Source organism: Rattus norvegicus, chromosome 6, assembly GCF_036323735.1.
Source record: "Rattus norvegicus strain BN/NHsdMcwi chromosome 6, GRCr8, whole genome shotgun sequence".
In the NCBI taxonomy this organism is placed as follows: Eukaryota; Metazoa; Chordata; class Mammalia; order Rodentia; family Muridae; genus Rattus; species Rattus norvegicus.
The window spans coordinates 96,528,553-96,554,488 of NC_086024.1; the positions used below are offsets into that span (position 1 = coordinate 96,528,553).

The window sequence follows — 25,936 nt, forward strand, 5'->3', positions numbered from 1 at the left end:
CTTGGAAGCTCCAGGTTGAAGCCCATAAGTGCTGCCACATCACATAGATAGGGTCATTGGTAATTGGCAGGGTTCATCAGTGTGGGGGACATTCAAATAGAACTCATAGAAGCAGAGGACTTTCTGTCAACGATGTTACCCTTTGTGGTCGATCACTGTAAGGGAGGGGTCTGGAGGTGTGTATAATTTGACAGATAAAGTTGATTTCCAAGAACAGCTAGCCAGAGATTTCAGGAGTCCCAATCCAAATGTATGTGTAGAAGAAAGAGAACGCTGGTCAGCGTAACTAACTGGATTTGTGACACGGCATGCTTCCACAGTAAATTCTTTATCAGAATATACGAAAAGATCTTGGGAATCTGAATCGGACAGAGAAATGTTTTGATGAGGAAAAGGTAAGACAGCATGAATAGGGATGGGATGTGGCTCTGTTTGGAATGGGGGTCCATTCAGGGACAAGGCAAACTGAAGACAGAGATGTTCTGCCCTGTGGGCCATGGAACAGTATCAGAGGAAGAGTTCTTAGCCACCAAAGCTACATGTCCTGTTCTGTTTTCCCACGGCACGGTCTTTCCTGTCTCGAACACTTCTCTCTCCCTCCTGAAGGAGTGGACCCTTCTAGATGCCTCTCCAGCTCTCCAAGGAAGTCTAGGTAGACTCAACTTAACATTTGCATAGCCTGTATTGGCAAAGGGCTAAGGTGGGTTGTGCTTATAGACACAATTTCTTCTTCATGTTTAGGAGGATGTGGTCTTTAAAATGAGATCTTCGGGATGATACGTATTCTTCTCAGAATACAAGGTTCCAAAGTGACCAGCTGGGTCCCTCTGTCTATGACTGTAGCATCTGAAGCTATGCCCGAGGAAGCTTAGTAATTTTGGGTGTCATTCCTGGGCAGCTGACCTCTCCCACCAGGGATGAGTATGGGGCTTCTACAGAACTGATGACACGTTACGACAAAGCCCTTTTCAGAATTCACCTCTAGAGGTGTGGTGGCCTTGTTTTATGTCTCCATCTTCATCCTATTTCTTTCTTCATTCCACAGCCAGCCATTGTTGGGAATTCAGTCAGCAGGTTCCTGGAAAGTCTGCTAACCCTGAGCTCATCAGCTCCAAAGTCTCCTTGTCCGATGCAGACTCAGAATGGAGAGGGCTGGACAGGAGTTGCCAGGAGTCTGTTGATGCCCCAGCCACTCCTCAGTCTTTGGACCCTGGGCCACTAGGAGGCACTGCCAGTTCAACAACAGCCTCAGGATTGCTTCTAGGTGAAGTTGCCAGTGGTACCTTCCCTCTAGTAGAGGGACAGTAGAGAAATAGCCAAGTTCTCAGTGTTCTCACACATTCCTGGCAAATCTGTATTTTGCTAATCAGACTGAATAGTGTGCATTGCTAAGCTCAGCAGGAAAGATGAGTTCAGAACATCCCTAGCAGAGAACAGATGTCAGGGCAAGCCTTTCTCAACCAGAGGACGTCATGTCAGAATCCTTGGGCCACACTTTTTTTTTATTGGAAAGTTGGAGCAGTCACAAACCTGACTTAGAAACATCGGTTTAGCTGAACGACCACGTTTTTCTCAGTCGTGTTAACTCTGAGGACAGCAGTTTGATGGTTTGTGGAAGTAAGGTTGTCTGGTTGTTGAAGGTTAGCGAAGAAAGACTTCCAATTGCTACCAGTGGTACAAGAAGTGAGACACTTCAGACTGAGACACAGGAAATAGAGAGACAGAAATAAACTTAAGGGGAGATCACTGGACTCAGACTCTTTGACCCACAAATTCCTTAAATCCACATGAACTGCATGTCAGCATTGGGCATCTCTGGACTCCTGCAGTACACATGAAGCTCTAGCTTTACATGTTTGCCACTATGAAGTAAGACCTACTTCCCACAAACGTGGCAAACAAATGCTTTCTCTGCTTGCATCCACACAGAATTGATGGGCAGCTCTTGCCAAGTTCGAAGCAATAAAACGGGTACAAAAGATATGTAAATTTCCTTAAGAGGTGAAAGCAAACCAGGAAGCAGAGAAAGCTTGTTAGAGGCAGGCAGGAACTGCCACAGCCTTCGAGCCGGCAGGGAACAGAAGGGCTTTTTCCACAGCCAGCTCAGAACTCTCTCGGGTTAGGTGCCTGCCAGGAAAGGAAGTGATTTCTTTAGTTTTCAAGATGAAATCGTGCGTTACGCAGTCTGTTTTGAAGAAAAGGAAAACAGTCGGATTCTGTAATCTCATCCCAGATTCAGATAAACGCTGGGGGCTGCTGTGCCTACAGTGACTGTGTGCTGTCTGTCTCCCAGTGCTCCAGCATTTTACTGCTGGAAAACAGCACCACCTACACTGATAGATTTATTCAACAAATATTTATCTGAGCACTTACGGCGTGGTCAACACTGTTCTGGACACAGAACAGAACTCTCAACTCTCAAAATTCCCTGTGCTATGGTATGGACAAGAACAGATGACAATGGAAATGCTAAATACACAACAGGCGCTTGTAGACAAATGTATCAGAAAATAAAGCAGGTCCAAAGGAGAGAGAATGGGGGTGTGGATGTCTGTTATGTTATAAGGAGGGTCAGCAAGGGCCTATCTCATAAGGGAAAGCTGGAGCAGGCACTTCAAGAATAGGAAAAGGCCCTGTTGTGTCAATCCTGGAACTTGGGAAGCTTAGGCAAGACAGTGAGTGTGAGGCCAGCTGGGGCTACATAGCGAGAGCTTGTTTCAGGAAAAACAGGAAGGACAAATAAGAGAAAAAAAAGGGAGGGAAAGAGGGAAAAGGGAGGGAAGAAAGGAGAGGGAGGGAGGAAAAGAAAGCAAAAGAGCAGAAGAGATGATTAAGATGAGGGGAAGGATATTCAGAGATGAGGTTTTGTGCCAGTATGAGTAACTGTCAGCCCATATCAACCACTCTCCTAGAACATCTTGATTTTTTTTTGATGCTCTCAAAATCTTGCAATTGGAAGTAAAGACACAGAAGTAAAAATAAACTTCATTATGATCAAAGAACACTGAGGATTTGGCTATATTCGGCTATACGAAATAAGATTTAAAGAGACCTCCAGTCTGGTCCTTAACTGCTGTAACAAGGTAGTGCACGAATTGATATTGTATAGACTGAGGCAATGATTAGCACTTGTAATTCGGGAAACGTGTTTCCATGTATTCTGGGTTACATCATCCCTGGGGCGGGGGCGGAGAACGTGACTTTGATTTCTGGATTTGTTCTTTCACCCATTCATTTGATCTACAGATATTTGTAGAGGCCATACTAAGCATGTGTTTCTAACTACAAAGGGAGCTACTCACTGGGAGGATATGAGGTAGCTGCTTGAAGAGGGGGAGTGGATGCACAGGCCAGAGGGGTGGGGAGAGGAGCTTTCAGGACGCATCTGAGTGTAGGGGACGACTCTGCTGAGTGCTGGGGAGAACTAGCACCACCACTTTGAATGATGGGAGTTTTCCTGGCAGACAAATATGAAATTATAACTACAGGCATGTGGAAGGGTCATGTTACCAGGGAAGGAGGAAAAGACTCTGGAGTTTTAAGTAGGAGACTCACTGAAGAGGATGAGTAATGGGCCCACATAAGACCTCACAGATGAAGGACCTCAATTCTAGGACCTATGATGATCACTCAACTCCTCAGCGGGACAATCAATACCATGACCCATGACGTACTGAGACTGAAAGATTCAAGCCAAGGCGATGGAGGGAGAGCTCACTCAGCAGGAGTGAGTGGGGTTAGCATCTCAATTCTGGGGCCCTACCTTAAAGGGGGTGCTAGAAGGGGCCCACGGGACACATGGTTCTTATCAAAACTGGGAGAAAGATGAAGCATAAGTAGGAGGCAGATTATTCTCTAAAACTACTATGCCTACAGGTGGTCTCTCACAGAATGAGAACAGATTGACATTACTGCTCACACGTGTCGAGGAGCCAGAGTTGTTATTCAGAACTCTGCATCCAGCAAAGCTCAGGATAAAGTTTCAAGTATCCAGGGAATGAGAGCGGCTGGCCCTCAGACACCAGAACATAAACGTACCAAAGCGGTGACTTCATTCGAACAGGAAGAAATGAGGTCATGGGAATGCTAGTCGGCATAGCAATGAGATAGTAGTGGCTTCACTCCTTACCCTAACCCTGTCTAACCCTAACCCTAACCCTAACCCTAACCCTAACCCTGTCTAACCCTAACCCTGTCTAACCCTAACCCTTACCCTAACCCTGTCTAACCCTAACCCTTACCCTAACCCTGTCTAACCCTAACCCTAACCCTAACCCTAACCCTAACCCTAACCCTGTCTAACCCTTACCCTTAGCCTAACCCTGTCTAACCCTAACCCTAACCCTGTCTAACTCTTACCCTTACCCTAACCCTGTCTAAACCTAACCCTAACCCTAACCCTAACCCTGTCTAACCCTTACCCTTAGCCTAACCCTGTCTAACCCTAACCCTAACCCTGTCTAACTCTTACCCTTACCCTAACCCTGTCTAAACCTAACCCTAACCCTATCTAACCCTAACTCTAACCCTAACCCTAATCCTTACCCTAACCCTGTCTAACCCTAACCCTAACCCCTAACTCCAACCCTAGCCCCAACCCTAACCTATGACATGTCTAGCCTCAGGTTCTTGGCCCAATGGTACCAATTATGGGTTTCACTTGTGCTGTAGGACTTAGGTCCGAGCAGAAAGTGGTAGATCTCTTCACTATTGTGCCACTGCTATACCAATGAGATATCTTGCCAGGCCAGTCATTGCTGTAGCTTACAGGGCTCAGGACCGATGACCCTGACAGTTTCTTCTCTCCAGTAGCATTCGTGTCTAGTACTGTTAAAGCTATTTAGTAAAGACAAAGCTTCCAGGTCACTTCCATGTTCTAGGACTCAGGAAGGTGGTGTCTTTTAGCAAGAAGGTCTCACCATCAAGTTCTAGGGGATATAATTATATATATATAATATATATTATATAATATATATGTGTGTGTGTATGTATGTTTATGTATGTGTATATACACACACACACACACAAATGCACATACTTACAAACACATTCTCTCTCTCTCTCTCTCTCTCTCTCTCTCTCTCTCTCTCTCTCTCTGGCTCAGGGCTCAACTGTGGAAGAAGGAGTGTAGGAGCCAGAGATGGTAATACATACAAGGAAGCAGTGTTCTCGGGACACAATAGGGTGGCTGCACATATGGACTTACAGAAGCTATGGCATCATGCACAATGCTCAAGCCAGAACAAATCTGAGAGAGGGCAGAGGGTGGGGAGTCGTACACATGAAGCCTGTCCCTAATGGAGTCAATTAGCAATTGGTATCTACTGGGAAAGGAGTTGGTTTTCTTTAAGAGCAGGGAAATCATTCTCCCATGGGAGGCCACACAGTTATGAATATATGGGTATCGCAGACTCAAATGAAAGAAAGAACAGAAAGGGGGGGCTGGGGAGGAGGGGAATGTGGTATAAAATTCTCAAAAATTAATTTAAAAAATGATTGGGGGCTTGGAAAATGGCTCTGTGTGCTTAAGAGCATTTGCTGCTCTTGCTGAGGTCCTAAGTCCCCAGTCTTGAACACAACGGCTAGTGACTGTCCGGGAGTCCTGACATCCTCCTTCGGCCTCTGTGGGGCACTACAGCATTGCTCACAGGTGCTATTCACATCGACCTGCAGATGTGTGATACCCACGGAGAAAAACTGTTGGTGGTTAGTCTGGAGGAGTCTTTAAAAGAAGGGGAGAACTAAAACAGAAAGTGAAAGCAGGAAAGCAGTTGAGGAAAGCTGCTACAGTACTTGATTTGCTAGGGGGAATATTAACTCTAGACTCTGATGAGTCAGATTTGTGCATTTAGTATCTATGAACCAAACCTATAAGAAAACCGCCATTATGACATAACTTCATATGAAAGAGGTGGATGGATAACAGAATCAAGTCAGTCGAATACACAGAGACAGAAAGGGTCTTCCAGGATGGAAAGCAGAAATATAAGTTATTAAAAAGGCATTGGAATATGCCTGGGCAGAGCCTGCTAAGAAACCAGAGGCTATCAAGTCGATTAAAACGAAATGAGCTGAAGGATGCTTAATGAAGAAAAGTCGGGTGCATTATTTAAATAAAGAGTCAGAAATGGAACTGGCAAAGGCCGCAGCAAGTTCGAGAGTCTTCACAAGTGATTTTCCCAAGTTTGTTTGACTTGTGCTGTTTGGAGACTCCTGAGTTTTTTATATCACTGTCATGTCCCTTTTCGAATATAAAAGCTCTATCATTTCTCCTCTCTTTATATTTGTATTTTTCTATGTGTTTATTTACTTACCAATGTGTGCATGTGCATGCACGGGCACATGTGGGCAGGTGTGTCCGTGTTGACAGAGGACATCCCAGCTCTCGTTGCTCAAAAGCCATCCACTTTGTTTTCTGAGACGGGGGCCTTTAACTGGCTAGAAGCTAGCTGACTGCTAGCAAGCCTCAGGGATCTCTCCAGTGGGGGGAACCACAAGGCACCACACAGCTGGCTTTTAAAATGGGTTCTGGGGGTTGAACACAGGGTCATTCCCTGTGCTGTCTTCTCAGCCCGTACCCTGTCTTACTAAACTGGCTACAGCTTGCACAGAAACAATGACTAGAAATGGGAATGGACTTTGTCTTTCTTCTGAATTACAGGGTAGACATGTTCAAACCGAGTGTGGCGTTGGCTTTAAATATTTTGCTCAGATTTATGGGAGTAAGGAAATGTCACTCTAGTTCTGACTTTCTGAACTCATGATACATTTTAGCAAACATCCTTTCTGTAGCTACTGAAATGAATATATGTGTTTCTCTGGTATTATATAATGTAGACATTGATAAAATGTTTATTCCTAGACTCAACTTTATTGAGTCTTAAATGTGATACCCTTTACTATACTGCTCAATTAAGGTTTGATTTGGTAAACTTTCTTGTGCAATTGTTGTATTTGTACTATGTACACTACCAGAGCCACCACCCCTTGTCCTCCTCCTCCTCTTCCTTGTGTTCTTTTGGAAATATATGTCTTTTTAGTTTGATTAGAGTCACACTAGCGTCAGTAGTCAAGTTGGGAAATGTTACTTTTTGGAAGTGCTTGTGTAAAACAGAGGTCCCTAGTGTAATATTGCAAAGAATTCATCACTTAGCCCACCTGGGTCTAGCTGACTCAGTAATTCTTCAATAAGGCACGAGATGATCCTGTATTCCAGTTTCTGATTATGGTAATTTTGGTTGGTTTTATCCAAGTAAATTTATATATTAAAAAATACTGTTGAACTGGGAATATAGCACAGTGATAAGGAGGCTGCTTAGTGTGTGTGTGTGTGTGTGTGTGTGTGTGTGTGTACGTGGATGTGTGCGTGTGCCTGTGTGTGTATTCACAAGTTCAAGTCCTAGCATTTCAAAAGAAAAATATCATTAAGTTTATTGGCATAAATGATTCATAACCCACTTCTAACATTTTCAGTAATCTGAAAGTGCTTCTATCCTGTCTGCCCTTCGACTGTGATGCTGTCTCATCATCTCTGCTCCCTTCTTGATCATCTGGTTAGGAATTTCTCAATATTGTAAATTTATTTTAAAGAATTATATTCCTACCTGTTGTTTTTCCTTTGTATATTTGCTTTGCATTTTATTTAATTACTATTATTTTTAATTTGCTTCAGTTTTACCAGCCCCTTCAAATGAAAGCATATCGTTTTCAGCTTTTTTAAAAACCTAGTTGTGTTTATTTAAAACTGCACAGTTTGAGGCTGGAAAGATGGGCCTGCAGTTAAGAACATTTCTCTCTTCTAGAGAAAGAAATTCTGTTCCCAGCAATGGGTAGCTAAAAACTGCCTATAATTCCAGCTCCAGGGGATCTTACGCCCTCTTCAGGCCTCTATTGGTACTGCATGCATGTGCACAGACCCACACAAAGACACACATAGTGAAAAATATATATTTTTAAAAGGACCCATAAAATTTAAAACTATACATTTTCCCCCCAAGCACAATTTTAGCCACATCCGTAAACTGTAATATATTGTGTTGATGTTACAGGGAGTTCATAATATTTTCTATTACTCATTGCAATTTTTTCCTTTGGCCCATCAATAATGTAATATTATAAACAATTGAACATTTTTCTATCTCTCTTGCTGATTTTATGCTAATTAATTTGCAGTTGATAAATAAATTCTATAGAGCTATAACCCACTGAAACTTTTTACAGCTTTATGTCCTTGAATGTGATCAACTATGAAACCTACGATTCCTTCTTCCTGCCTGTCACCACACCCACTCCATTTCTCTCTCTCTCTCTCTCTCTCTCTCTTTCTCTCTCTCTCTTTCTTTCCTCCTTCCTTCCTTCCTTCCTTCCTTCCTTCCTTCCTTCCTTCCTTTCTTTCCCAGCTTTAAAGAGCATCAAATGTATTTCGTTCATTTCTTCTCCTCTAATGGCTTTATAATTCTATCTTTTAATCTTTATTTTAATTTATTATTTGTATGTGTGTGTGCGTGAACGCCTGTGTGCATGTCCGAGTGTGTGTGTGAACTTGCACGCTTACTTGCAGAAGTGGTTGTCCTGTCCTTAGGAGCTGAGGTCACAGGCAGTTGTGAGATGCTGGGTGACGATGCTGAACTCAGGCCCCTGCAAGAGCAGCAAGTGCTCTTATCTGCTGCTGGACCATTTTCAAGCCCCAGTACCTAGCTCAACACTTCAGTGATTGTCACAGAAACTGTGATGTTCACTCCTAGCTTGTTACAGTCCATCTTGAATGTGTAGCTGCATTTTCCTGTACAATATAAAACTCTTAGGCAGCAAACTGCATGTGATGCCTGCTGCCCTTCAACTATTATGTATGTTATAAACAAGAAGTCCTATAATTTTGTGCCCTCAAGAAAAACTTTAACAGTATTTCTTCCAACTACACTATTAGATTCCTACCTAAAATTGTTTGCTGTGTGTCTTTGTTATGTATTTGTTGTGTGTCTTTGTTGTCATGTGTTTGCTGTGTGTCTTTGTTATGTCATGTGTTTGCTGTGTGTCTTTGTTATGTCATGTGTTTGCTGTGTGTCTTTGTTATGTCATGTGTTTGCTGTGTGTCTTTGTTATGTCATATGTTTGTTGTGTGTCTTTGTTATGTTGTGTGTTTCTGCTATGTGTTATGTGTTTTATGTGTTATCTTTCATTTTCAAGGCTAAAGAATTTTATTTATTACTTCTCTTAATTTGGGTCATGAAAATCACTTAGCTCAGATTTTGTCTGATTTCTTCATTTGACCTCCATTTTTAAATTGTAGTTTCACTGGGCAAAGAGCTTTGAATCAGCACAGTTTTTACAGGACCCCCAAAGTGAGTCCAGTTCCAGAGTATGCACACAGCACACATACATAAATGCAGGCAAAATAATTTTGCATAGAACAAAATGAATAGAAAAAAGTTTAAAATTTCATCCTGCCAGCATCTGGTCTTTGTACTTCCAGTTGAAAAGTCAAGTGCATTTTCTTGTTGCTTCTGGTGGACTATATCTTCTGGCCTTTAAAAAAGATTTTATTTTCAGCTTTTTTTTCCAGTTTGATTATGATAATCTTAAGATTTTCTAAGGTTCTATTGAGTTTCAGATCTGTAAATAAATAATTTTTACCTATTTTGGAGGAAAAAGTCTTAATGTTGGAATGATCAATCTTGGTTGTTAACGTGTCAGGACTGACAGTCACCATGCAAACAACCTCTAGATGTGTCTGCAAGAGACTTTTCTAGATTAGGTTAATTGGGGGAGGGGACAAGCCCTCCCTAAATGTGGGCAGTTCCAGCTCGTGGGTTAGGATCTGTGACTGAATCGGAAACAGAAATGGAGCTGAGCCGCTGTATTGAGCGTCTCTCGGCGTCCTGACTGGGGACACACTGTGACTGTGACCAGCTTCTTCAAGCTCCAGCCACTGTCTCTTCCCTGCAGTCGTGGACTGTGTTCTCCAACTGTGAGTAAGCCCCTCCTTTCCTAAGTTGCCTTGGTCACTTAGCAAAGGAGCAAGCAACTGATAATGTGCGTGCCTTCTTCACTCCTTCTGAGCCATTGTCTTTTCTCCTCTAAACCCAGTGACTGAAACTGTTTCAAACACAGCCTCTACTTCATTTCGGTTTTCGTGCTTTTATTGCTTCTATTCACTACTTCGGACAATCACTGTCTCCGAGTTCACAGGTTCTGACCTCTGTTGTTCAACATCTTGTTAAACGTTATAAGTTGTGAGGTCAGAAATTTTGTTACTCCTAGGAATTTAACGTTTGTAGATGGAAATTTCCAACTTTTTCTACCTTCTTTCACATATCTATAAAAGTTCTTTTTAAAGCCTTCTGTTTGCTGTCTGCAGTATGTGTCTCATCTGTGTGTCTGCTTATTCTCTCTCTCTCTCTCTCTCTCTCTCTCTCTCTCTCTCTCTCTCTCATTGCCTGTATGTTTTTGCCTCTTACATGCCCACACATACTTTATAGAATAAAGAACAAGGTGTGTATAAGACAGTCATGAAGACTGACAGTTGATGCTATTTGCCTCCAGAAAAACTTTACCCTTTCTTTACTACTCAACAGAAAACATTGTTGTTCAAGGTCAGAGACTGAACTGAGCCCTGGTGAGTTGGTTTGAGATGGGGTCTCAGCAGGTATCCTAGACTGGCCTCCAAAATTTCTTTGTCACTAAGTGGCCAAGTGTCTGAGTTAGGGTTTCTATTTCTGTGACCAGACACTACAACCAAAGCAACTCTTATAAAGGAAACTATTTAATTCAGGGCTTGCTTGGAGCTTCAGAAGTGAGCCCATTATCACCACAGCCAGAAATGCAGAGGCAGGCGAGCATGGAGCTGGGACAGCAGCTGAGAGCTTTACACACTGATCCGTAGGTGCAGGCAGGGAGAGAGAGACTGGGCCTGGTGTGGGGGATTCTGAAACCTCAAAGCTCACTCACTCACAGTGACATACCTCTTCCAACAAGGCCAGTACCTTCTGATCCACCCTAAGTAGGTCACTGCCCGAAAACCAAGCCTTCAGATATATGAGGCTACTCTCACTCAATCCACCACACCAAGGATGAGTTGAAACTTTTGATTCTCTTGTTTCTCAGAGTTTCAGCTTTAAATGGATGCTACCTATCTCTGATTTCAATTGCCTTGTGGATGGCTTTGTGCTATGCCATCATTGTAGCAACATGGAAACGTTTGCTTCTGACCCACAGTAAACAGAAGCTGTTGGTCTTGTATGCCACCCCAGTACTTTGCAGAGCTCCTCAAGTTTCCTATGTGCTGTGGTATCAAGATATAACACACAGAAGATTCATAAGGTCTATCTCACTTAGCATAGTCCTACCTATAGGCCACCATATTAGTTACTTCTCTGTTGCTGAGAGCAAACACCATACCCAAGGCAACTGTAATGGCTTGTATGTGCTTGGCCCAGAGAGTGGCACTATTAAGAGGTGTGGCCTTGTTGGAGTAGGTGTGTCACTGTGGGTGTGGACTTTAAGACCCTCATCCTAGCTGCCTGGAAGTCAGTATTTTCCTAGCAGCCTTCAGATGAAGATGTAGAACTCTCAGCCCCTCCTGCATCATGCCTGCCTGGATGCTGCCACGCTCCTGCCTTGATGATAATGGTCTGAACCTCTGAACTTGTAAGCCAGCCCCAATTAAATGTTGTCCTTATAAGAGCTGCCACAGTCATGGTGTCTGTTCACAGCAGTATAACCCTAAGTAAGACAGCAACTTTTAGAAGAGTATATTTGGGCTTATGGTTTCAGGGAAGTGCATCAGAGGTAGCAGGCATGCTACTGGGGCAGGAAGCTGAGAGCTCCCATCCTCACCTGCAAATACAAAGCAGAGGAAGCAAGCTGGAAGCGGCCTGAGGACTTTCATCTCAAAGCCTGTCCCCACTGACATACTTCCTTCAGCAAAGTTGCAGCACCAAAACCTCTCCCAGAGAGTACCATTGACTGGGAACTAAATGTTCCATGTCTGAGACTATGGGGACATTTCTCATTCAAACCACCACAGCCACAGCTGATACTTGGTGCCTTAGTTTGATATCTGCTTCTACAGAAGAACACACATGTCTACCTGCGTGCAGCTGCCTTATCTGTTAAATATTAAAACTTAACAGTGGCTCATAACTTTAACTTGAGCTATTGTTCCTTGTCCTGACCAAAAAAAAAAACTTGTTGTACTTTGTCAAGGGCCTCAGGGACTCTGGAGATCCCTTAGCCTCCTTGCTTCTAGTCCCAGCCTATCAGCTTAAAGGTCAGACAGCACTGCTTTGACTAGATAGCCTATACGTTGTAAATGTTACAAATATACTTGTCTGTTCTTTTTTAAGATTTATTTATTATATACACTATAGCTGTCTTCAGACACACCAGAAGAGGGCATCAGATCCCATTACAGATGATTGTGAGCCACCATGTGGTTGCTGGGATTTGAACTCAGGATCTCTGGAAGAGCTATCAGTGCTCTTAACCACTAAGTCATCTCTCCAGCCCCTGCCGTTTTTCCCATATAAAAACCTGGTTCTGAGGACTGCCCAGGGTTGCAGTTTTGGATCCCAACTCCTGGCTGCATTCCTGGTGAGTCAGTCTTGGAGTGTGTGTTCAATAAACCTTACTGAGACTGGTGTCTGAGTGGTTTGTGTGGCTCTTCCTGGACCCTAACATTGTCTATTGAACTTCAGTTGGTCTCGGTCATTAACCCTCACACCACCTCACACTTCACAGACGTGACTGTGCCTCCATCTGACCATTTCCCTAGCAGCTAGAGAAGAAAGGACGACACACTGCTCCTCACCCCTCCTGGAGATAAGAAGTCTACGTTTAAGACATTTAAAACACCAAGTAATAAGCATTCAAAAAATTACTTGATTAAGGAAAACTGTATTGGAATTAAAAATTTTTTAGAAAGCATTGAAATGCCACACACATGTCACACAGAATAAAACTGAAGGGACATTTTGTTAGCCATTATGTCGTCGAATGCATGCATCAGAGAAGAAAGCAGATAGGAAATTAATGTAGAGCATTAGACGTAGAAGAGGTAAGTGTGCATGATGGATGCGGGAGGAAATCAGAAAGACAATAACAGCACTCTAGGAAGCAGTGCTAGAATCTCAGAGACCGCTCTCCTACTGCCCTGCAGAACGCTGGACAGACCAGCACCAGCAGCTCTTCTCGTGTCCGTGATCAAACTCCAGCAAGTGATGCTCTCTACACTGGACAAGCTGATGGGAAATCTTAAAATCCAAAATGAAGTAACATAATAACAAACCAAAGTCTACAAAATAAGTCCCAAATCCCCGAGGCAGATGGCAAACACACACACACACACACACACACACACACACACACACACACACACACACAGAGAGAGAGAGAGAGAGAGAGAGAGAGAGAGAGAGAGAGAGTTTCCTCTGTGTTCCCACAGAAGGATATTCTAAAGTAGAATAGTATTACTACAGACCTGTAGAATGTCAGAACAAAGCTCTGACATCATCAAATGCTGGCTAAGATGTGTTTAGCTGGGACTCCCATTTGCCCTTGAAAGCACAACATGGTGCAGATGCTTTGGGAGACGGTCAGCAGTGTCCCGTCAGAGCACCTCCCTGTACAGTCAGCAGTTGTGATCTCTGACATTTACCTCAGGATGAAGTGACGCACACTCCACACCCTGCACACACGTATTCAGAGTGGTTTCATTTATTCTTCACTAGAAGGATAGGGAAACGAGGTATTATTCAACACTACTTCTGAAAAGAACCATCTCTTACATCATCAAAGGACATGGAGGTTAATTGTCTTATCACCAAGCTAAAGAAGCCGATCTTTATGCTGTATGATTCTAACTGCATGGTGTTTTCAATGCCAAAACACAACGAAACAGTCAATGATCAGTGGCTGCCAGATACATGAGGCAGAAAGGATAAATAGATGGTGCATCGAGTACTGTCTATGGAGCTATAATGTCATACAGCATCACTGTAACTTCGTCCCAAACTGCAGAATGCACAACACGAGAGGGACCGCCTGTGTAAACTGTGGGCTCCGGGTGATTATGAAGAGCCAGCATGCGTTCAACACAACAAATGTGCCTCCCTCTCAGGCAGGGGCTGTTGCTAATGGGAAGGCTATGTGTGCACCAGACAGGATACATAGAGGAACTGGCTGTATTTTATTTGTGTGTGTGTTGGCAGAGAACCTAAAATAGCTTGTTTTTAAAAAGTCTAGGGCTAGGGAGATGGCTCAGCTGTCACAGAGCCTGCCTTGAAAACACAAATGGCTGAGCTTGAGCCCCGGAAGCAATGTTAAAGGTCTGGCCTGGTGAACCATGCTTGTGAATCAGCGCTGGCAAGACAGACACGGGTGGATTCCTGGACCTCACTGGCTTCCTTGGTGAGAGACAGCTGAGTAAAAGACTGTTCTGATTGGGAAAAAAGGGCAGGGGAATGGCATCTACATGTGAGGAATGGCCCCTGAGGTTGTCTTCTGGCCTCCATAGGCACAGGCATACCACAGGCAAACATCTACAAATTCTAGTAATAAAAACCAGAAAATTACAATAAACCAACAGCTGAAAATAAAATACGAAGACTAAGGCCATGGAAAAAGAGAAATATTTTTCAGCATGAAAAGGATTATGTCTTTGCATATAACTTTTAAACTGTAGGAATGTACCCTTACATACTTGGTAATAAAATAGACAATTTAGACATAATGTATGTTTTACTAAAAATTTAACTTACCAAAACAAACTCAAGAAGAACTTAAAATCAAATATGGACATTGTCATGGCTTCTAAATAAAAAGCAATTGCTTTGTAAGGCTGAGAAGACAAAGTGATATAGATTATGTTTGTGATAAGGGGCCTTTATTGAGAATATACAAATAACTTTTTTTTTTGGTTCTTTTTTTCGGAGCTGGGGACCGAACCGAGGGCCTTGCGCTTCCTAGGCAAGCGCTCTACCACTGAGCTAAATCCCCAACCCCGAGAATATACAAATAACTTTTACACGTAATCGGTTAAGACAGGTTCAGTTACAAATGGACAGTGACACTTCTCCAAGGAAGATGACTAAGTGTCACCTGAAAAGATACTTTGTCAGCCCCGTCAGCCCGTGAGCCAGCACTTGGCACTCATCTCAGTGTGAGTCAGCAAAGGAAAGTGCCAAGTGTTGACAAGGGCAAGGAGCAACTGGAACGTTTGCACCTGGTGGCGGGAATGTGGAGTTGCACAGTCACTCTGTAAAACCGCCTGGCAGGTCCTCAGTTACAGTGACCCAGTGTTTCCACTGGGGCATTTATATCCAACAGCACTGAAAACATGCACGCACAAGATGCATGAGTAATCAGTCAGAGCTGCTCTGTTTACCACAGTCAACATCAGCCAAACTATCACCCATCAGTCATGGGCTGAGCCAATCCGTGTATGCAGACTATGGAACACTTCTCAGCCAGAACTTAGCTGCCCAATGTTGTTGGGCCCTACCTTGGTGTTTCCCTCCCCCCTCGCTGAGCCTTTTTAGCCTGCTATAGCAAGAAATTGTTTACACCCTTGGCAGCTGCTCTTAGCCCCTGATTTGGGGCTGGGATTCTCCATGGCACCCTTCCTCCCCACCAAGCCTTCCTGCTTGTTGTTAAGCAGTTGTTTATGCCCTTGATTGGGCCGGAACTTTTACCACACAGACTTTTCCTGTTTTCCTGGTTGGGGATTTTCACCTGGTATATAAGGAGATCTCAGTAAAGCCTTGCTGGCACTCGCTGAAAACTGGTGATCCGTGTACTTGATTTATTTCAATCCCACAGACCTATGCCCAATATTCATACACTGGCGGCACAGGCATTGACATCTGGAGGTTCCACCGAGATCGGGAAAGAGAGGACCAATTGACCGGATCGTTCCAAAAGGCCGGCCGGCAAGGAAGCGGAATGTATTGGGGACAAGCGGCGACCACGGGGCAAAACTGGAAGTAGTGCTACAAAGGTTTTGTCTTAGCCATGGGAACTACAAGTTCCTTGTTATTGGTCGTAGATCAGCTTGTAAGTTTACTCAAACAACAAGGTACTGGTGTTAAGGTAAAGACAGCCCAAGATTTTGTTAAAACTATAGAACAAGTCAGTCCTTGGTTTATAGCTAGTGGCGGTTTGAATATTCCAGATTGGAAACAGGTTAAAAGGGATTTACAGAAGGCCCTCCAAGATGGGGGATCAGAGAGCATTCCAATTGCTACCTTTTCCTTATGGAGGTTAGTGAAGGACGCTTTACTTAGTGAAAATGCGAGGGTCAAAGAACAGATGATGGAAATTGAAAGGACATTTGGGACTGCACAGGATGAACATACTAAAGAGTCAATTTGTAGGGACAGCAGTGACTCTGATTCAACTTCCTGTGAGTCTGATACAGATGAGGAGATAACATTGGAGAGGGAGATTGAGAAATTGAGGGGGAAATTGAGAAAATGTCGGAATCAAAGAAAAAAGGGAAGAGAGGAGTTATTCCCTCCACTGGGGCCCTCGCCAACCCCCGCTTATGATGATTATCTCTTTGATGAGGAACGGAGAATTGTATCTTCTGAATCTCCACTTAGGGGAGTAATATTCCGACCCTCAAGAAGTAAAAATATTTATCCAGTCATGGAGGTCCCTAATCCTGGCCATCCAGATCAGATGGTTCGACAGCACATTGCACTCTCATTTAAGGAGTTGAAGGCCCTTAAAGAAGCAGTATCGTCCTATGGGGCCCTAGCTCCCTTCACTATGGCCATGCTCGAGTCCTACACCAATTCCAACTTGACACCTAGTGATTGGCAACAGCTTTGCCGCGCAGTTCTCAGCGGTGGGGATTATCTTTTGTGGAGGAGTGAATATCAAGAACAATGTCTTGCCACTGCCAGGCTTAATGCCCAGGCTGGCCATGGCAATAGAAATTTGGAAATGTTAACTGGCACAGGTCAATATGTTGCTTTACATATACAGATTAACTGTGATCCCGCTGTATATCTTCAAATTGCCACAGCGGCCATCAGAGCTTGGAAGTCCCTTCCCAATAAGGCAACAGGAGATCAGCTGTCAAGGGTTATTCAGGGGCCATCAGAACCTTTCCAAGAATTTGTAGACAGATTGTTACAATTGGCAGGGAAGCTCTTTGGGGATGCAGATACTGCTATGCCTGTAGTGAAACAATTGGCTTTTGAGAATGCTAATAAGTGTTGTAAGGAGGCTATCCGGCCTCATAGATCTAAAAGCCTAAATGATTATATCAAGGTTTGCAAGGAAATTGACGGAGTTTATCATGTGGGCCAGGTGATGGCAGCTGCCATTCAAAAGGGGGACCACAGAAGCAAGACATGTTTCTCCTATGGGCAGGTGGGGCACTTTAGAAGAGAATGTCCTAAGAATAAGGTTATTAATGGACCAGGATTGTGCCCGCGATGCCGTAAAGGTCATCATTGGAGGAACGAATGCTGCTCCAAGATGGATGTTGAGGGGCGCCCTCTCCCACTGTCGGGAAACGGGCAACAGGGCCTGCTCCGGGGTCCCCAAACCAGAGCCATGAATACTGCCACCTCACATCCAATTCATTTCCCCCCTCAAAACAACCCCTTTATGTCCAAGACCTTATCAGAGGCACCCCAGGAAGTGAGGGATTAGACTTCTGTTCCTCCAGCAGGGCAGTGTTAACACCTCAAATGGGTCCGCAAGCCTTAGGGAAGAGGGTATATGGGCCGCTGCCTTTTGGCAGTTTGGGCCTTCTTTTAGGACGCAGTAGTGCCCTCTTGAAGGGAATCAGAATACTGCCCGGGGTCGTCGATGCCGATTACACAGGAGAAATTAAAATCATGGTCTCTGTCGATAGGGGTGTGATAGTTCTCCCCCAGGGAGACCATATAGCTCAGCTTATATTATTCCCTCAATTCAACACTGATAATCCAGTAAGGAAATTCAGCAGAGGGAATCAAGGATTTGGCTCCACTGGTATTAGCGCCTTTTGGGCTTCCTCTTTGGCAGAGCGGCCCATACTGACCTTGTGGATTGAATGCAAGGCCTTCAAGGGAATATTAGATACTGGAGCAGACTCCACAGTCATTTCTAAGAGTTTCTGGCCTAAGGCATGGCCACTGGACACTATGCAGTTACTACTGCAGGGAATTGGCACTGCTTCAGCCCCCTTTAGGAGTAGTAAAATACTTAAATGGAAAGATGAGGAAGGACATATGGGATATTTTCAACCCTTTGTCATCGATAATATTCCTGTTACTCTATGGGGAAGGGATGTTCTTCATGATATGGGAGCTGTCTTGACTACACAACCTGCTCAAACAATGATGAAAAGTATTGGGAGGAGCCCAGGTAGGGGACTGGAAAAAAATTTTTTACAGGAAAAATCCTACAGTATTAATGAGGAAAAACAGATTATACACCATCCTTGGGACAAGAGTAGCCTGGGAAATTTATCTTAAGGGCCACTGCTAAACAGCCTCCAAGCATTCGACCTTTACCCACTGCATGGAATTCTAATAAACCAGTGTGGGTCAGGCAGTGGTCCTTATCCAAGGGAACTGGAGGCAGCTCATCTTTAGTGCAGGAACAACTTGAAGCAGGACATATAGTTCCATCTACATCTCCCTGGAAGACTCCTATCTTTGTGATCAAGAAAAAATCAGGAAAATGGCGTCTTTTGCAAGATCTTAGAGAAGTCAATAAGACTATGGAACCTATGGGGGCCACACAACCTGGCCTTCCCTTCCCTGTAGCAATTTCTAAATCTTGGTTCATGTTAATTATTGATTTAAAAGATTGCTTTTTTTACTATCCCTTTGTACCCTAAAGATTGTAAAAGATTTGCCTTCAGTGAGCCTTCAACTAATTTCAAGGAACCGGCCCATCGCTTTCATTGGGTAGTTTTACCTCAGGGTATGGCTAATAGCCCCACCCTTTTCAAATTTATGTTGCTGCTGCCCTAAGGCCCCTTAGGGATAGATGTCCTCAGTTGTATATTGTTCATACATGGATGATATCTTACTGTCAGGGCCCAGTAAAACTGAGGTACTAGAGGCCTTTGCAGACCTTCGGGAGGATTTGCAATCAGCGGGATTGGTCCTTGCCCCTGAGAAAATACAACAGAATTTCCCTTATCAATATTTAGGACATCACTTACTGCAAAAGGGAATAAAACCATTACGATTACAAATTAGATTAGATAAATTGAAAACCTTAAATGATTTCCAAAAATTACTAGGAGATATAAATTGACTTCGCCCCTCATTACATCTTGGTACAGCACAGCTAAAACTGTTATTTGAAATTTTGAAGGGAGAACCTTTTCCAACTTCCTTAAGAACTTTAACACCTGAAGGCCATAAGTGTTTAGAGCTAGTACAAGATGCTTTGGAGAAAGCTCATCTTAATTATATTGATTAAAACAAGCCCTTTTCCTTGATTATTTTTGCATCCTCACATTCCCCAACTGGACTTTTTTGGCAGGATGGTCCCCTATTATGGGTCCATTCTCAGGTCTCTCCAGCCAAGGTGGTGATGGCCTATTACCAGGCAGTGGTGCAATTACTTTTTTTTTTCTTTTTTCTTTTTTTCGGAGCTGGGGACTGAACCCAGGGCCTTGCGCTTGCTAGGCAAGCGCTCTATCACTGAGCTAAATCCCCAACCCCGTGCAATTACTTTTTAAGGCTCAAAAAATGAATATTCAGGTCTTTGGGGTAGAGCCTAAATTTATTATTCTACCTTACAATCAAGAACAGGTAAATAATTTGATTAGAACTTTTGATGATTGGTCTATTTTTTCATGTTCCACTACTAGTCAATTTGATAACCATTATCCTGAAAATAAAATTTGTCAGTTTTTTAAGTTTCATCCTGTGATCTTTCCCTCTACAGTCAAAAATCAGCCTTTAAGTAAAGCTAGATTAGTTTTCACTGATGGTTCTTCTAAGGGATACGCTGTGGTTCTTTCAGAGGGCAAAGTGGAGGAAATGATGCTTGATTCCACCTCAGCACAATTGGCCGAATTAAAGGCCCTTCTTTTGGCACTATCCTTGTTTCCTGAAGAGCCGTGCAATATTTATACCGATAGTGTTTATGTATTTAATATTATTTTACCTTTGGAAACTGCTGCAAATGTTGCTCCTGTGTCTCCTACTTGCTCTTGTCCTTAGCAAGTGCAGGCATTATTGTGGTGATGCAGAGAGCCTATTTATGTAGGGCATATCAGAGGTCATTCTGGATCGGCTGGCCCCTTGGCAGAAGGTAATGCTGCTGCTGATCTGTACACTAGGCCACAATTTGTAGCTGTAACCCTTGATTCTTATGATTTGGCCCTTCATGTACATAGAAAATTTCATATAAATTCGCAATCTTTAAAACATCGGACAGGCTGCACCAAGGAGCAAGCTGTTCAGATAGTTACTCAGTGTCCTTCGTGTGCTCCGTTAATGCCTTCACTCATTCTGGGCGTCACTCCTAGGGGATTGATGGCCAATGACATTTGGCAAATGGATGTCACACATGTACCTTCTTTTGGGAAATTGAAATATGGCCATGTGTCCATAGACATCTATTCAGGATTGATCTTTGCTTCTGCTCACAGTGGAGAAAAGATCAAAGATGTGAAAGGCCATTGTTTATAAGCCTTTGCCTTTATGAATGTGCCTAGGCAAATAAAAACTGATAATGGACCAGCATATACCAGCAAAACATTTCAACAATTTTGTGCTTATTTCGATGTCCTTCATAAAACCGGTACCCCTTACAATTCTCAAGGTCAAGCAATTGTAGAGCGAGCCCATTTAACCATAAAAAACCAACTTGGAAGACTAAAAGAGGGAGAGTATACAGCCCTCCTACTAAATTATCAACTATTTTTTATATCTTAAATTTTTTAATTGTGGACAAGACTGGTCTCTCAGCGGCTGACAGGCACTGGAAGAAGGACAGAGCACATAATGGTTTAGTTAAATGGAAAGATCTGGCTTCAGGAGCCTGGAAGGGGCCTGACCCCATCTTAGTCAGCGTGAGAGGATCAGCTTGAATCTTTCCCAAGAATGCTGAGGCTCCTGTTTGGGTCCCTGAGCGTTGTGTGAGTCCGGTGGATGACAGTCCACCTAGGGATATACTAAAACTTCATGAAGAATCTCCTGATCCTGATGCCAGTGGGAATGCATAACAGAACACAGCCCGCTGTTACCACAACAGACCACACATCAGGCAAAATGGCAGCTCGCACAAGGGTAAAACGAATGATTCTCAACCTTACTTTTATCTTAAAGGATAGTCTATGTTTTGTTAAGATTTTTATAAAGCCTCGTTAAATAGCTCCTTTTTTCATTCATGTTTACTTTTGGTAATGTTTCCATAGCTGATTTAAGTATTACTGTTACCAATGCTAGTGTTAATAGGTTTGAGAGATGTTTTGTACCCCATTAGTCTTGTTAGAAATGGTAGTTATCTGCCTCCTAGACCAGCACATAGGTGCTGGCCTAAAACCTCTAAGTACTGCCTCTTGAAGTGTATCTGAATTTTTGAAACCTCACATTTTTGCCCAAATGAGAAGAGTAAACATTTTCTAAAATCTGTGCCATGTGTGTTGGCACCCCTTTTTCCTTTTTGGTTTGGAATGGGGCTGGGACAATGTAAAGGGAGGAGATTCTCAATTGTTCTTCCAGGTCCATTCCTACCGACCAGTTGCTGGTAACAAAAGGATTCTACATGGATTGTTCGAGTTCCTGGTGTGATCCCCGTACCTCTGGATAAAGGTTGATTCCAGTGGTACTTTACAGGCATAAAAGAGACTTTGGCATTACTGTGACAGTCATTGCTACCATCACCATTTCAGCCACTGCTGCTACAGTGGCTGGTGTGGCCATATATCAATTGGCAGCTGTCGTTGGGACTGTGGGACTATGGATACATTCTGGAGAAGTCGTCACGGCATTGGCTATAGCATTAATATTCAGATTCAGTTGGTCATTCTTCATCTCAACCAACAAACTGTTCTCAAGTGGACTTCCTCTGTGAAACCCATGTTATATCTTGTTCTGACTTTTACCATTTTACGTGTGTAACCCCTGTTAAGGTCCTTAATAGCAGCAAGGCTGTTGGGGATGAATGCTTATCTTGATTGCTCGCTCTTAACAGCTGCCCTTGGGCTGTTTTAGAGTACCAACAGATCCCGTCTCAGGCTGAAACCAAACAGGTTTGGTTTTCATTGGCCGGGAATAATCCATTGGCTCAAATTAGGCTCAGTTTGTATGACAAGTAGTTAGCCAAAGACGGTCAACCTTCTGGGACCATACTCTCCTAAGACAGAAAATCCAGAGGCAGGCAGGATTTTCAGAGACGGGAAAGAGTTTTGGAACCCCAGATTGATCCTAAGACAGGTGCTACTTAAAAAAATAAAAGAGGGAGAATTGTTGGGCCCTACCTTGGTGTTTCCCTCCCCCCTCGCTGAGCCTCTTTAGCCTGCTATAGCAAGAAATTGTTTACACCCTTGGCAGCTGCTCTTAGCCCCTGATTTGGGGCTGGGATTCTCCATGGCACCCTTCCTCCCCACCAAGCCTTCCTGCTTGTTGTTAAGCAGTTGTTTATGCCCTTGATTGGGCCGGAACTTTTACCACACAGACTTCCTGTTTTCCTGGTGGGGCCGGATTTTCACCTCACAGACTTTTCCTGTTTTCCTGGTTGGGGATTTTCACCTGGTATATAAGGAGATCTCAGTAAAGCCTTGCTGGCACTCGCTGAAAACTGGTGATCCATGTACTGGATTTATTTCAATCCCGCAGACCTATGCCCAATATTCATACACTGGCGGCGCAGGCGTCGACACAACGTAACTCCATTCTGTCCTGGTTTTAGCTAATTACCTAACTGCCCCAGCCTGGGCCAAGCACATCCATGTGGCCGTACAGGCAGCTTGGGGAGGCAGCTTGTTTCACAATGGGAAATAAATTTGTTTAATAAACCGAACTGAATCTTTCGAAACGTCTCCCCCTGGTGGGATGTGATTGTGTGTTTGGGCTTTATCAATTCCTACCCTGCCTGCACCAGGGGCTGAGAGATCTCTGGGGAAGCCTCTTCTGATTGGAGACTTGGCTCTATAAGAAGGAAGCACTGTGGGAGCTAAAAGGTGGACAAGTCTTGAAGATGTAAGAGTGGGAGCCAGCACCATCGAGGTTGCTTCAGCAATTCTGTGTACATGAAATCCTCAGGTGAGGCAGGCAGGATAGGAAGTAGACTGGGCCAAGGATGGGAAATGAAATGTGACGGCTGACAGACAGGGTTTCTTTTGAGGAAAATGAACTGCTTTGAAATTGGATGGTCACGTAACTTTGTGACTAGACCGAATATAGATCATTTACATTCTGTTAAAAATGGGTGTTTTGGGGTCTGTGAAACAGTTCTCATAAGACAAAATCAGAAACAAGGAGGGAAAAATGAAAAAAGAGCCATCTCTAGGAGGCTTCAGCCATGTACCTAGAACAGTACAGGCTACAATCCAGCTTCATTTGCCAACCTGCTGGGCACGATCTGCCAGGGGCAGCCTGGCAGCATTAAAGAGCAGCCTGGATTTCTGCTTAACTCAGTCCCAGGCTGGCTTTGTTCTCCAGCCCAGTCGCTAACAGCACACAGCTTCTGGCACAGGGGGCGATGCCTTTCCTAAGCCCCTGGGCACCCCCAGCTTCCAGCTCTCCTGTTCCTGGCCTCCTTCCAGGCACCCCTCTAAGAAACCCCCCACTGGGCTTCCCAGGTTCATAACTGGGGTTGGTTTCTGAGGTCCGCAGGTCCCACCAATCATTCCTCATCGATGGCTCACACCACATCCCTGCCCTCTGCCCAGGGGGATGCCTGACATTTGCCAGTCACTGGTTGGTTCACAGGAAAGAGCACAGTCTTTGCTTTGTTTTTGTTCTTCTTTCAAGCACAGATAAAATATGTTATGGGCGATGTGGTTGGAAAGAGGGAAGAAGGTGAGAAGCGACAAAAAGTTTCCAAAATATCCATTCCAAAATACAATACAGTAGGACAAAACATGTGTAAGAAGGCTAATGTCAGTTTGCAACCCCATAGAAAGAACATCAATATTGGTCCAGACCTGCCTCTCCCCAAGCTCCCAGAGAGTAAACCACCAATCAATGAGTACACACGGAGGGACCCACGGCTCCAGCTCCATATGCAGTAGAGGTTGGCATTGTCTGGCATCAATAGGAAAAGAAGCCCTTGGTCCTATGAAAGCTCATTTCCCCAGTGTAGGGGAAGGTCAGAACATTGAAGTGGGAGGGGTTGAATAGGAGTGAGAGCATCTTCTTGGAAGCTGTGAGGAGGAGAGGGGAGATGAGAGAGAGGGTAAATGGGAATACACTTGAACTGTAAATACATAAAATATCCAATAAAAATAATAAAAAAGAAAAGAAAAAAAAGAAGGCTAATGTCAGTTATATTGATGGGACTGGACAAACAGCACTCTGATAAGCCAAATGAATATCAGACTATTAAAACCTTATCATATGCTAATCATTCTTATTTTCTTCATCGTGTATTTTGATATCTTTTTTTTTACTATACACCTCCTCTGTGCACATTAGCTATTCACTTTTCTTGTCTTTTCTTTTCTTTTTTTAATTCGTAACACTTTATTAAGAAGGAACCGGTCAGCACTGCTATGTAAACAACGACAAAGATCAAGGGAAACACATCAGGGATCATGTAGACAGTAATATACATTGTCCTTTATATTATCAATGTATAATAGTTAAGGAAACTTTAATCCTTATTAAGCAAACATTTTTGCATACCCTGCCTTCTCTTTATCTTTCTGTGCCTTTATCATTTGTTTGACTTTAAGCAATTCTGCCTGGATAGCTTTATCTCCTGGGGCTATTTCCTGTGCCTTCTTAAGATCAGCTTAATCATATGCTTGATCATATTCTTTCAATCCTTGCTATCCTTGCGCTTTTCCTTATGGTGCTTTAGTGTTTGAAGGGTCCATTTCAAGAGCCTCCAAGCGACTGTCAATTGCCCCCTGCTAATTTGACATCTTCAATTTGCAAGCGCCAACATTCAGCACACAACTTAAGGTTAGAGGTTGCAGTCTGGATAGATCTGCTTTCTCAATAACAGCCTTTGAACAATCCATGTACCTTAAAACCTTTAATAATTTTTTAATAGCCATCTCCCAGTTCTGAGACTTGAAAAAAAGTATTTCCAATGTTTTTTCAAGTCTTCAGATATTAATAAAATTTAATCTACATCTTCTAAATCTGTATCTGCATCCTTGGGGAAATCTGGCTGATTATCCCAGAGCCATCTTTGGGGAATATTCCCTAGTCATCCCCTTCCTTCAATTCTCCACATTCTGCAATAACAGAGTTTGGCAGGTTTTCCACCATTCACTTCTACGTTTTTAAGCATCCTTGCCACACCTAGTCCTTTTATTACTTGACCAAATACCACACGTTTCCCATCCACATGAGGAGTTGGACCTGTTGTGATAAAGAACTGAAGACCATTTGTATTGGGGCCTCCATTTGCCATGCTCAGCAAACCCTCCCAATCATGTTTATAATGAAGATTCTCATCTTCAAATTTTTCACCATAAATACTTTCTCCACCTGTCCCATTCTGATTTGAGAAGTCTCCACCCTGAATCACAAATTTCTTAATAATTTTGTGGAAAGGACATCCTTTAAAATGCAGAGGTTTCCCAGCTGTCGATCCAGTGTCCTTTTCTCCTGTACACTGTGCACAAAAATTTTCTGCAGTTTTAGGAACAATATCTGCAAACAATTCTAAAACAATTCATCCAACTCGCTCCCTGCCGATGTCCACATCAAAGAAGACTCGTGGGTTCTTGGAATTGCAAGGCTGCTGGGGATGATGGGTGGGACATCTTCACTGCTGGCGTTGGAAAGCGGGACAC

At 43.5% G+C, this 25,936-nt stretch overlaps 1 protein-coding gene and 1 pseudogene across 1 annotated transcript in view; both read right to left on the reverse strand.

Moving 5' to 3' along the window:
- Rtn1 (reticulon 1) overlaps nt 1-25,936 on the reverse strand; it is a 220,204-nt gene that overhangs the window by 29,416 nt on the left and 164,852 nt on the right. The gene's annotated exons all lie outside the window — the stretch shown is intronic.
- Nucleotides 24,003-25,936, reverse strand: part of Ppid-ps7 (peptidylprolyl isomerase D, pseudogene 7) — a 33,857-nt pseudogene continuing 31,923 nt past the window's right edge.